Source organism: Astatotilapia calliptera, chromosome 3 (genome assembly GCF_964374335.1).
Source record: "Astatotilapia calliptera chromosome 3, fAstCal68.1, whole genome shotgun sequence".
Lineage (NCBI taxonomy): Eukaryota > Metazoa > Chordata > Actinopteri > Cichliformes > Cichlidae > Astatotilapia > Astatotilapia calliptera.
Genome location: NC_137424.1, coordinates 65316192 through 65328095, shown reverse-complemented (window position 1 = coordinate 65328095; position 11904 = coordinate 65316192). Strand labels below are relative to the sequence as shown.

The 11904-nt window shown below is 37.1% G+C and overlaps 1 long non-coding RNA gene across 1 annotated transcript; it reads left to right on the top strand.

Moving 5' to 3' along the window:
- Positions 1–4483: 4483 nt before the first annotated feature.
- LOC113022238 (uncharacterized) lies at positions 4484–6921 on the top strand. Its single transcript, XR_003272406.2, has 6 exons — positions 4484–4827; positions 4945–5044; positions 5163–5222; positions 5312–5403; positions 5570–5727; positions 6388–6921. It is a non-coding gene; the product is annotated as an uncharacterized LOC113022238 (long non-coding RNA).
- Positions 6922–11904: the final 4983 nt, after the last annotated feature.

Here is an 11904-nt window from a genome sequence, read left to right as displayed (position 1 = left end):
TCTAATCACCACGTGGCTGCAAACACAAGTGCACACGGGCAAGAAAGTCGTCAAGGCCACCAAGATACAGAGATGGCAGAGATGGAGGAGAGTCCCAAGGCTGGAACGTTTGAGGCCAGAGATATCGTATCAAACAAAAATTCCTTTAGTTCACTCCTTGTGCTGACAGATTAACAAAAGATTAATACACTAATCAATTTTTGTCAGAAGCACGTCGCATATGCCAGCAACACAACTCTAAGTAGCTACAGAGAGACTGATTAAGCAGTAAGAGTGAGTTACCCAGAATTAAACACAGATCGGCCACAACTGTTATAGGTAAAAATGGAATAATGTCACTCTTTCACTGGCTAATATGATCACTTCACTGTGGGTCATTAGTCGCTCAATGAACATTTCATTAAACAGAGCAGGAATGTTTAAAACAGCGTGTTCAAACATCCTAGTTTTATTTTGAATGCTCACATTACTTCTTACTTTGCAAAAACACAAAACTAGCAGGGTCAGAATTGTTAGTGTCACGATGCTAACAGTCAGCTGTGTGTGGTCTCTGTTGGATAACAGCCTGAACCGAGTAACCCCAGCCTATTCTTCTTTTGCAAAATTCTCAAGCACCTCCAGATTTGACGATCATCTTTTATGGAGCTCGGTCTTCAGTTCCCTCCACAGATGTTCAGCAGGCTTCAGGTCAGGACTTTGTGCAGGCCAGTCAGTAATGCTCATTGTGAGCTGGTTTTTCATCGCCTCCTGAAGGAGCCACGTATGTTTTGTTTTGCAGTTATGTTGGAAGACAAAGTGAAGACCCAAGCACAGTTTTGCTGCTGACTGCTTGATGTTTTCCTTCAGGGTTGTCACATTTTCTTTCTTCATGTTTCCTTCCACTATGAAGCATCCTCACCGTGTTTCACTGTGGGGACGAGGTTCGCTAGGAGTTGGTTGTTCTGGGGTCTTTAGACACGTCTCTCACTAGTTTTCTGTCCAGTCTTTGAGATCTATTCCTTCCAGTCTCTGCCAGGCTTGTTCTGTACTGTCTGGCTGTCTTTGAATGTATCGATGATCCTTCTCACTCCACTTCTTGACACCTGGAAAATTTTTGTTAATGTTGTATTTTTAGCTCCAGCTTTCTGAGCCTCAGCAAGTCTTTTTCTCAAGTCTAAACTGATTTCTTTTGGTTTTGGCACAATGTGTCTGTGTAAGTTGAAAGATAATCCTCAGTTTTAACTTATTTCACAAGTTTTGTGGATTTCAAGTTAAACTAGATCATTTGCACAGCTGTGGCTTAATAAAAAAGTATTTTTTTCAGGACGGGTTTGATTACAATTTTGTTGTTCTTGACAATAAGATTCTGAAACAGAAATAATTTAGGCTTACTTAAGAAAACTAGTATGTTTACACATGCCATGTTGAAGTTTGAAAAGTTTTAACCCAAATTTTAAATTTTAGCGGATGAATGGAGGGAACATAACAGGATGTAAAATATTGGTCATTACATTTAAAGATGTTAGAAGGATCGTTGTGCTTAGTCTTTGGACTCACTGACCCATTGATCCAATCCTTTGTGAGCAGGTTTTCTGATGTTTGACAAAATTCTCTAGTAAGTGTCATTAGCATCAGCTTCATGTCAGAATTATTGGGTGTAACAGATAGAAAAGCTCCCACAGTCCCTTTATCAGCCCTCTGAAATATCAAAAGATGCATTTGAGTACACAGCATGTTTACAGGTTATCGTGTCAGTGTTACGTAGTTGTTATCAGTCCTTGACACACTCATCTGAAAAACCCCATTATACGTCATGTTGCTTTGACTCGGTGTAGACACAGATACAGGATGTGGAACAGTTTGGATAATAAGGACTTTAGTGTACATTTTGTTCCCACTGGGATTTTATTACAGCTAACAACAATACGCACTTTACATTCTGAAAGCCTTCCTTTACTCTGACATTTGGGCTCTGAATCAAGAACCGTTAAGTTTGTACATGCTTCTCTGATGGTGAACATCTGTCAGCGTATGCTTATGTACTCGGGCTAACAAACTGCACCACAGAAAGTACACTACACTGTAAAAAAAAGTCAGTAAAATATACAGCAAAACACCGTCAAATTCCAACGGTAATGGAGCGTAAAACCAAAAACTTCCTTTTACTGTATTAAATAGATTGAATAACCGTTAATTGTGAGACTGGATAAAATTTTGTTTTTTACTGTAATAAAATGTTGAAATTATAAATATTTTCTGTGAAAACAAATAAATATGCATACATTTTACAATTACATATTGTAATGTTGAAAATGTCTGAAAAACTTAGATTTTACGGTATTATTTGAGTAAAACTACATCTTTTGGGGTTGTGCACATTGGAATTCACAGTATAAAGCTGTAGATTTTTAAGCAAACAAAAACATTCATTTTTACAGAAACAAGATGTTAAAAAATAGGGTCCACCGTAATAATACAACCAGTACATACCATTAAAAAAAAAAGCAAATATCAGCAGTGAAAGACAATAAAACTGATAGTATTTTTTTATTTTAAAATTCAGATACTGATATACAGATTAAAAGTTAGGCCTGCAGTATATCCTTGTTAACCTTCTGATAAAAAAAATCAACAGCAAAAGAAGATGTTAAAAATAAAGTTTATGGTTGTGAATAAAATTGATTTCAATAATCTTTTTTAATTATTATTTTAAAACAACTTTATGTTGTTGTGTTTCACGCCATATTATCAGACCACCTTAAGTGGGTCGGCCTTAAATTTTGAATTTGTGTGATCGCTGTTGATTGGTAGCTAAACTGCTGGTAAACTGTGTACAGACGTTTTACGTTCGAATTGCAGAGAAAAAAAATCTGGTAGCAACATTGTGCAGTATGAGCGAACCATTTCACCAAAAAAAGGGGAAGCAAGGTAAGACGTGGCTGCAGCGGTCTGCAGACGTGACTTCTGATCAAATTCGAACCTCCTAAAGAAACAAAGAGCGACGTTACATTGCGGGATGACGTCACCTGAAAATGACCAATAGCGCGGCGCGCTGCTGAGCTGTGTGCCAACCGCTCTTTTTTTCATGCAGGAGACTCAAGTTGGCTTCACTAACGGACACAGTTTTGAACTCGTATATTAGCGCCATTTATTGCTGCTTGGGCCACAGCATCTTCGGAATTTGTAGACATCCTGGCAGCTTACAATTAGTTCGAGGTGAGGTGAGTACATGCAACTTCAAGTTATCTCTGTTATAAAAATCCACCAGCCCAGCATTTATAGATAATTTTAGCAGTTCGTTTTTTATGTGTGAGGTTGTGAATTTAGTTAGCATTTGTGAGTTGAGTTAGCATTACTGTCGCGAGGGAAGCATTGCTCTGGATTAGTTTCTGTATTTGGCGTGCTTAATTCGCTAGGGAGGAATTACCAAAGTACTTGGAGTTATGTTAACGTGTAATTTCTGTGGTAAGGTAGTTCAGTCATCAAGGGGCTACGTGCTTCATTGTAAACTGCATCGGAATGAGCCACGTTGTTTCTTTCGGTGTATTGAAGCAGGCTGCAAGCAGACATACACCAGGTATGGCGCGTTTAAGGCTCATTTTTACCGAAGACACTCTGCCCCCACCCATGTCACTGGTGTGGTGGTGGTTTCTTCGTTTACATGTGCAATGGCGATGTGTGAACGTCAGTGTCAGAACTCTAAAGAGTTAATAGCTCATCTGAAGAGCCATATTGTGGAAGGACACGTGGTCACTTGTCCAGTAAGAGGATGCACAAATACCTTTAGAGTTAAATCATCTTTTACTACTCACATGTCACGTAAACACAGAGAGTTTTCAGACAGCAGCATTGGTGATTTATATAGAGAGTCTGCATGTCAATCATCATCTGTTCCAACCACATCAGATGACTTTGTACCCTTGATTTCCGAGCCTGCTGCACAGTCTATTACAGATGAAGATAACATGGAAATGCCCCCTGAATTCTGTGATCTTTTTCTGAGAAACGTTTCACTATTCTACTTAAAATTGCAGGGTCAGTTTCTACTGCCTGCTTCAACCATACAGAACATTGTAGAGGAAATGCAGAACATGCATGAGTTGGGACAGACATACAGTTTGGGTAAACTTGCATCACTGTTAAAAGATGACACATCATTATCAGAGGAGGACATCAACAAAGTCTGTGAGTCTGTCAAAAGCTATGATCTTTTTTCTGCATGTCATACCGGGCCATTGAGGACAGTGCACTCCAGAGCTCAGATCTTTAAAAAAGCCTTCAACTATGCGGAACCAAAGAAAATATTTTTAGGGAGAGATGAAAACAGAAAAGATAGGTTTGCCTATTATGTGCCTATAAGAGAGACTTTGAGATGTCTGCTAGAGTCTGATCTGTGGCAGAAATCAGAAGAGCCCTCTACTGAGCCTCCTGCTGATGTTCTGTGTGACATAAGTGATAGTAAGCTGTTTAAATCAAATGATTTTTTTGGTCAAAACCCATTGACTTAATTGATTTCTATCCATTAACATCTTACATGAAGTATGGGTACCAAATGGTTCCACTGAAACACAGTGTGCTGTCACAATAATGGTGCTGTTAGTTTGGTACTTACGAAACACTGTATAAAAGTGTAGTATCAAGCAAGATCAGCTTCATATTTTAAGACCAAAGGTACCACTTGGTGTAAATTGACCTTTATTCACATTCTTTTATCAGACATCTTGGAAATGGGGGGCAGCATAAGGAGTTCCATTACTAAGGTGCTGCCGGACCTGTCTGCCTCAATCCTTGAAATTGTACTGGAGGCACTACAATCATTAGGAGTGGAGACATCTGAGAAACAAACCAGTAAGTATTATGATTTCATTGCACAATAGCCATGAAGGACTTTCTGTTTTTTCTATTATGCTTTGGCCAAGGTCCAAAAAGTACAATTAATCTATTGTTTGTGATATTGTTTTACAGCACCAAATATGGAAATTTCAAGCCAGGCCAGCATATCGTCTCCATCTGTTTTAAGGTTTAAGGGTGGTGGCACAGCTAAGACCCAAGAGTCTCTTTCAAGGTTAGTAAAGTAAACAGATTCAAGAAGATATTTTACACATTTCTTTGTCGTCTGTCTCTAAATCTTATTTTGTCTTTATTATGATTAAAAAGGTTTGTTTTGTTCCTGCCCTTTTCAGACACTGAATTTGAGCAGAAACCATAAGGATACTCAAAGGACCTGTGACTCTCAGGAAATGGTGAGATTTCAGGTCATAATCTTTTTTTTTCCATTAAATTAATTTTCCTTTTCCCCTTTACAATATTGCTGTTTTGTTTTTGTAAACAGCATCAAATGAGAGAGACAGATGAAACAGTTTCAAGACAATGGCAGGAAAAAAAATGCTGAAGATTGAAACAAACCTTGGCTGGAAATATTTGGTATGTGTTTTACCGTAAATCAAATTGTTGAAAAACATTCAGCTAGACTGTAACACAGGGAAACTTGATTTGCACTTATTTTGTTACTTTAATTTCTTGTCTCATTATTTTTGTCAGTTATTATTGTTTATGGTGTATGCCCTTCTTGTTTTCCTTCTGAATGCAGAAGGTATCTAGCCAGTCCACAATGAAAGCTTCGTTGCACCCAATGAGTCTTCTGGCAGAAATGATGGCGGCTGTATTCTTTGGTTTCCCTAAACATCACACCCTGCCTGTTTATACGAGGCTCTTCAATTAAGTCTGCACCCAAAGATTCAATAAGAGGTAAGCAGTGGTATTATTCAAGTTTTGCTAAAGAAAGATGGACAGGAGACACTAATCTTAATCAGCCGAGCTCAGGTTCATGTCCAGGTGAGCAGTTTCATACGCTATAAAATGTAGATTGAATGATAGGTCTCATCACCATGCATTCAGCCATTAACTTCAAGTTCTATGATAAATCAATACGAAACTTAAATACGTTTTCCAACAAATTATGATTGTGATTAGGGCTGCGTTGTCTATGTATAACTTTTACATAAGTAGATTTAAAGTATAACTATTGCCAAAACGCAACCTGGGCTGTTTTTTTTTTTTTGTTTTTTTTACTGTATCGATTTTGATGTGCTCAAATTTATGCCCCGGCCCCCTAGTATTCCCATTCACTGGCTATTGACCACAAAACAAAATCACGGTCAATCTCAAAAACGGCTTGTTTGTCGTAATTATGCTTTTAGATATATGTTTGTCTCGTTTACAGTAAAAAAAAAACAACTGAAAAAAACAGCCCAGGTTGCATTTTGACAATAGCTATCCTTTAAGAACTGTATATTTTACACTTAAGAAATCATTTATCATTAGATCTGGTTTTGGCAGCACGTTTTGTTCATTTCTGTGCATTTTGCTCAAGCACTGATCAAACTTTGTCCATTTTTTTTGCTGCAGAGGGGATCCTGCCAGTCCAAAGTGAACTCCTGATGGACATTGAAGTACTCCTGCAGAGCTTGTATCTTCAACACCATGCGCATTAGAAACTCCACCGAGTCCTTTCCTTCACCAAGGCAGGACCCAGTGACTCATTACTGTTGATAGGTCAGGGGCAGGTAATATTTTGTTTCATGTTTATTCATTCCTCCATGGATTACCAGCCATATATATGGACACATGCTGTATTCTCAAGATCTATGCTGTTTTGTAGGAATAGAGAAAATAATATGTTTAGTCTGTTTTCAAATGGTATGTCAAATTTTCTCATTGTTTATCAGTAATATTCTCTACCTTGGTTGTATATGAGCATCTTTAGATTTTTCTATATTTAGCGGTTGCAAATGTAAAATGTACGGTAAACCATTTATGTTCCTCATATTGTACTGTATTTTTAGCGGTAAAATACCGGCAGCTGTGGTTGCCAGGAATTTACCGTAAAATGTATCTGGTCAAAATAAAATGCTGTAATTTGTTATACAATTTCACTGTGTTTTTTACTGTCAAAGGTATTAATAAGGTTTAACATATTTCTGTTATTTTTACAGTTATTTACAATAATAGGGTCTATCCTATTACTGTTAAATTAACAACAAATTACTGTAAATATTATTATATTATTACTTTTTTTTTACTGCAAATATCCGTAAAAAGCTATGGAAAGTTGCATTTTTTTACATTAAATTGCTGTATAATTGACAAATATATTTGGTTTTTTCTATCATGATTTTGGTAAAATAATACGTTGTCTACCTTAAAAATTAGGGTTACAAAACCAGTATACCGTATTGTCTTTTACAGATTCCACATTTTTTACACGGTATATTCCTGGCAACCACAGCTGCCGGTATTTTACCGTAAATTTGACAGATTTTTTTTTACAGTGTATGTGTACTTTCAAAATGCATTTCTTGCAAAAATTTAATTTTTGTCATATGTACATCATCTTCATCACAGTCTCACTTTTTCAATCACATGACATTTTACTATGGTATTCTGGTTGTGCTTTTGTGCAAGAACACGTATTTTAAACTGGCCAGACTGCATCAAGATGGGATTTTAGTGGAGCCGAGTGTAAAATGAGGATCTTTCAGTGCAATGATGTCATTTTGCATGCACTGAAAGTTTTCGTGTCACCCTCACTGCACCTCATCTTTGGGATGACTGTGTATTCACACTGTTAGAGTCCAGTTAATGCCATCATATTACAACAACTTTAATCTACATCTGCTTCTGCTCAGACGGTACCTTTTTAGGGACCAGGAACCAGTGGGGAATGTAGACAATTTAACTTTTAACAATTTTACTTGAGTGAACTATGTGAAAACCCCCTTTATTTATGAAGAGTCAACAAAATATTTGCAAAAACACAAAACTAGTTACAGTATCATCATGCAAGGACACAAAGACAATTTTTAGGTATTTTGAGATTTATAAAAACTTGGATGAGACATCTAGAATGTCAAGGCTTGGGAGGAGCAGATATAAGGGCGCATTTCACATTTGATTTTGAGGAAATCAACATACTTTGGGTAAACCATGTGGAGCGATTCTCACAGAATCATAAACACAAAAAACTTGCTGTGCTACAAATTGAAAGACATCACCACTGTCGTGAAGGTAAATGCTACTAATTAGTGAACTAAATGACACATGCAGAATACTTTATTAATCCCTGAGGAAATTATGTGGTTACACATAATTAATGTTAATTAATGCAAATCAAATTAATTTGATTTACATTAAAATTAATGTAAATGTCAATGAAAAGGTGACAGGCATGTTTTCTGGAGTGCATCTTGCCAAAACACCTAGTGTGACAGACCTCATTCCAAAAGGTTGGACAGGATGTGAGATTGAACATTACACAACTTTTTATTTATGTCTGTTCCCAGAGGCCATTGTTGAGTTGTGGGCAGTACACCATCGACAGCTGGAGTGCATCTAGGATCCACCATACATGGAAATTTTTAGGTGTAGGGTAAATTCCAGTGTTTTCTGACAGGATGTCAGGTAAAAGGTGTATTGTGTATATTTGTCTGTAACAAGTTAAGCATGTGATCGTGTTATCATTGTCATTAATTTGATGATTATGTTTAGGTCCCCACCGTGCAGCACAGCTTTATCGCTGCAGTGTGAAGCTCTGACAGGAGCTCGGTGCTGTATTTGGTTGTCAGGGATGAAACACAGGATTGTCTCTGCAAATGCTTCAACTCTAACTGTTTGGAAAAACTGTTGAATCTAAACTTTGATTGTGTCCTCTGTTTTATGTTATTTGAATTTTCTTTTAGATGTACATAACTTTAATCATCAGCTGTAGTTTTTAAATGTACTTTAGAAATAAACTTGACAGATAATTATGACATTTTTGGTTTATTTTGAGTTGGTGTGCTTGTGCTTTCCTTGTGCCATTGTTGATAATTTAGTTCAGCTGGGTCTCGTTCTACATGGCTGTCTGCACTTCCCTGAATTTCCCTCTGTGTATACTTCAGTTGCCACATTCTATATATACTAGAGATGGCACGATACCACTTTATATGTCCGATACCGATATGAATCCGATATAGTGTATTTTTTTAATCATTAAAAATGTTTTTTGAATATCTTGCTGCATTTTGTATAAGTTCATTCTCAAGTTTAAAAAACAAAACACTAAAGCTATTCTGTTATGCCTGTATGCAAAAAACACACTGCACTCAAAATATTTCATAGTTCAGCAATACTGATCAATCTAATAAACTTAAATCCTCCATCCTCTCTATTCTGGTATTTTAAAGAGTACTTGGCAAAAACATTAAACAGCCAACTGAAATAAATTTTTCTAATGTTTAAAGTGTCAGGAGGCTTTTAAGAAACTGAGTGGAAGGACTTGCTTCTTGGAGGACTTTGAGTCACCAAATACATTTCTCACTTCAAAAATGATGTGTTCAATTTATTTCTAGAAGCTCAAAATCATCTGCAAGTATTCAGGCCTTTATTTTACCTCAGATACACAGCTAGAAGCTGCTCCTGTTCCCTGTCAGTCAGTTCCCTAAAATTACTTCTCTGCCTCCACAGATGTCTTCCCAACTCTGCTAACCAAACCTCAAACTGCCCCACTGACATCCTGAAAAATGCACGAAAGCGGTCATGGTACAGATTTAAACTCCTGGATCAAATCTCACCGGTGTTCTTCTTGTGAGAAAGTGAACCCAAAAACTCATCCCAAAAAATTCTGAAATTCTTGTAGTCTTTTTGCATAAAGCTTAGTTTTTGTTTTGTTTTTAATGCTCTGAAATAATCTGGGGTGCATAGTATTGTGTACATGTGTGGTCAACTTCTAAATTCTGCCTAACAAGATTTAAAATAATTCAGTGCTTGCCTCATCTCCTACAACATTAGTTTCCTGTTTGCTATGGTCACCAGAGATGGGCAGTAACGCGCTACTTATAACGCGTTACTGTAATCTGATTACTTTTTTCAAGTAACGAGTAAAGTAAGGGATTACTATTGCAAAATCGGTAATTAGATTACCGTTACTTTCCCGTAGGAACGCTGCGTTACTGCGTTACTAAAACCGTGATTTTTTTGCGAGAATGTCTCACGACAGTGACGTAAGCGAGTGCGCCGCTAGTGACAACAGCTGTGTGCAGATCAACAATGGATCATATATCGATTGTGGGAGAGAGTATGAGCGTGCAGCGTTTAAAGCTTGGAAGTACTGACCTTATTTTGTGTTTGATTCCATAAAAAAGTGACAAAAACATTAGTGTCCGTTGTGCGTGGGAAGAAAACTTTTTACAGCGAAAAAACCCCTAAACTTCCAAGCAAGCACCAAGTGCGCAACGACGTAATGGGAAACTCTCAGAGAAACTCGCGGATTCTTCAACTGACCGCTGCGGCTCACCTGCACCAGGGTAAACCTCCGCCTACCCCCAGTCCTGCTTTACAGGTGAAAATAGAGCAACAGGACCGCTGAGTCTTTGACTTTATTTATTTTCTGCTGTGTTTTACTTGCATCTATTTGAAAGACTGAGTGTAAACACAAAAAATATTTTATTTTATGTGCTAGAATGTGTAGAAAATAGGTTTAAATGTTAAACTAATTTATTCAAGTCAGAGAATGTTGCATATAATTAAAGTTTTGCTTGATGCATAAAGTTAAAAGATTAAAACTGATAAAACAAGTTAAAAAAAAGAGACTTTTCCATTTGATTACATTTTGTATGATGGATTATGCAGAAAAAGTAGAATTGGGCTGAAAGCTTTATCACCTCTTTAGGTTGTAAATCGTGTTTTTAAAAAGTAACTAAGTAACTAAGTAATTAATTACTTTTGAAAATAAGTAATCAGTAAAGTAACGGGATTACTTTTTTGGGGGAGTAATCAGTAATTAGTTACTGATTACTTTTTTCAAGTAACTTGACCAACACTGATGGTCACACCTCTCTGTTTTCATCAAAAACTGTGTGCTCAAGGGGGGGAAGCTATAAACAACTGAAACGTAAAGCTTGCAGAAACACAGAGATGAGATGAACAGACTTCAAAGTCCAATACAGCACTATATGTACACGGAGAAGGGGAAGTGGAGAAAGCCGGGGATAACGAGACACAGGTAAACTAAATTGAAGGATGAGCCAATGAAAGGGTAGCTAAAATCAAGGCACAAGGAAAATGCAGGAAACCACATAAACAAGTAAACCAAGAGTCAAATAGAATATTTACATAAATAAAACGAAAGTCCAAAAACTTAAAAACACTTGGTCAAATCACCCAGGACCGTGATACACTGTATGCTTTTGACTCCATTAGGTGGCGTAAAAGGAGAAATCGTCAGCTGGATAATTACTGGATTTCTACCTGAATGGTGTTTGAGCCAGAAAACAAGAATCAAACTCAGGCTGGTTGTTGCCACATTCTTTATTTTTTTTTGGCAGAAAGTACAACAATAAAGATAATTGTAGGGCCTCTACAATATATAGTGCCTCAAAGCAACTTTTGGTGTGAATTGGCACTATATAAATAAAATTGAATAAAGAAGATGGAGTGAAGTAGTGTTTCTCTGTGTGTCTGCTGAACACTGTCCTCAAAAACAATGTTCAGCATTTGGTCGGCAACTGGTCATTCAGTCGTAGTCAGCATGGAAACCACTCTTGCCCTCTCGTGATTCTGTTCGCAGCCAATCTTACTTCTTACACCACTCATTAGATTTGTCACCTGAAGTTACCTAATGAGTCCAGGACATGCCGATGGAGGCTTCACCTTCGTATTTGGATCCAACAGATCTGCGTCTGCGAGCTGCTGCATTACAATTCTGGATGTTCAAACAAAATACAACTGAATTCACTTCATGTTTTCAGTGTTGTGCTGTGAGTGTAGTTAAATGAGGATAAAAATGTACAGAACAATATAATCTAGTAATAAACAGGTGTTTAGTTAGAACGTAACACATGCACCTGCTTTACTTAAAGCACCAAAATGATTATATATGACCATATA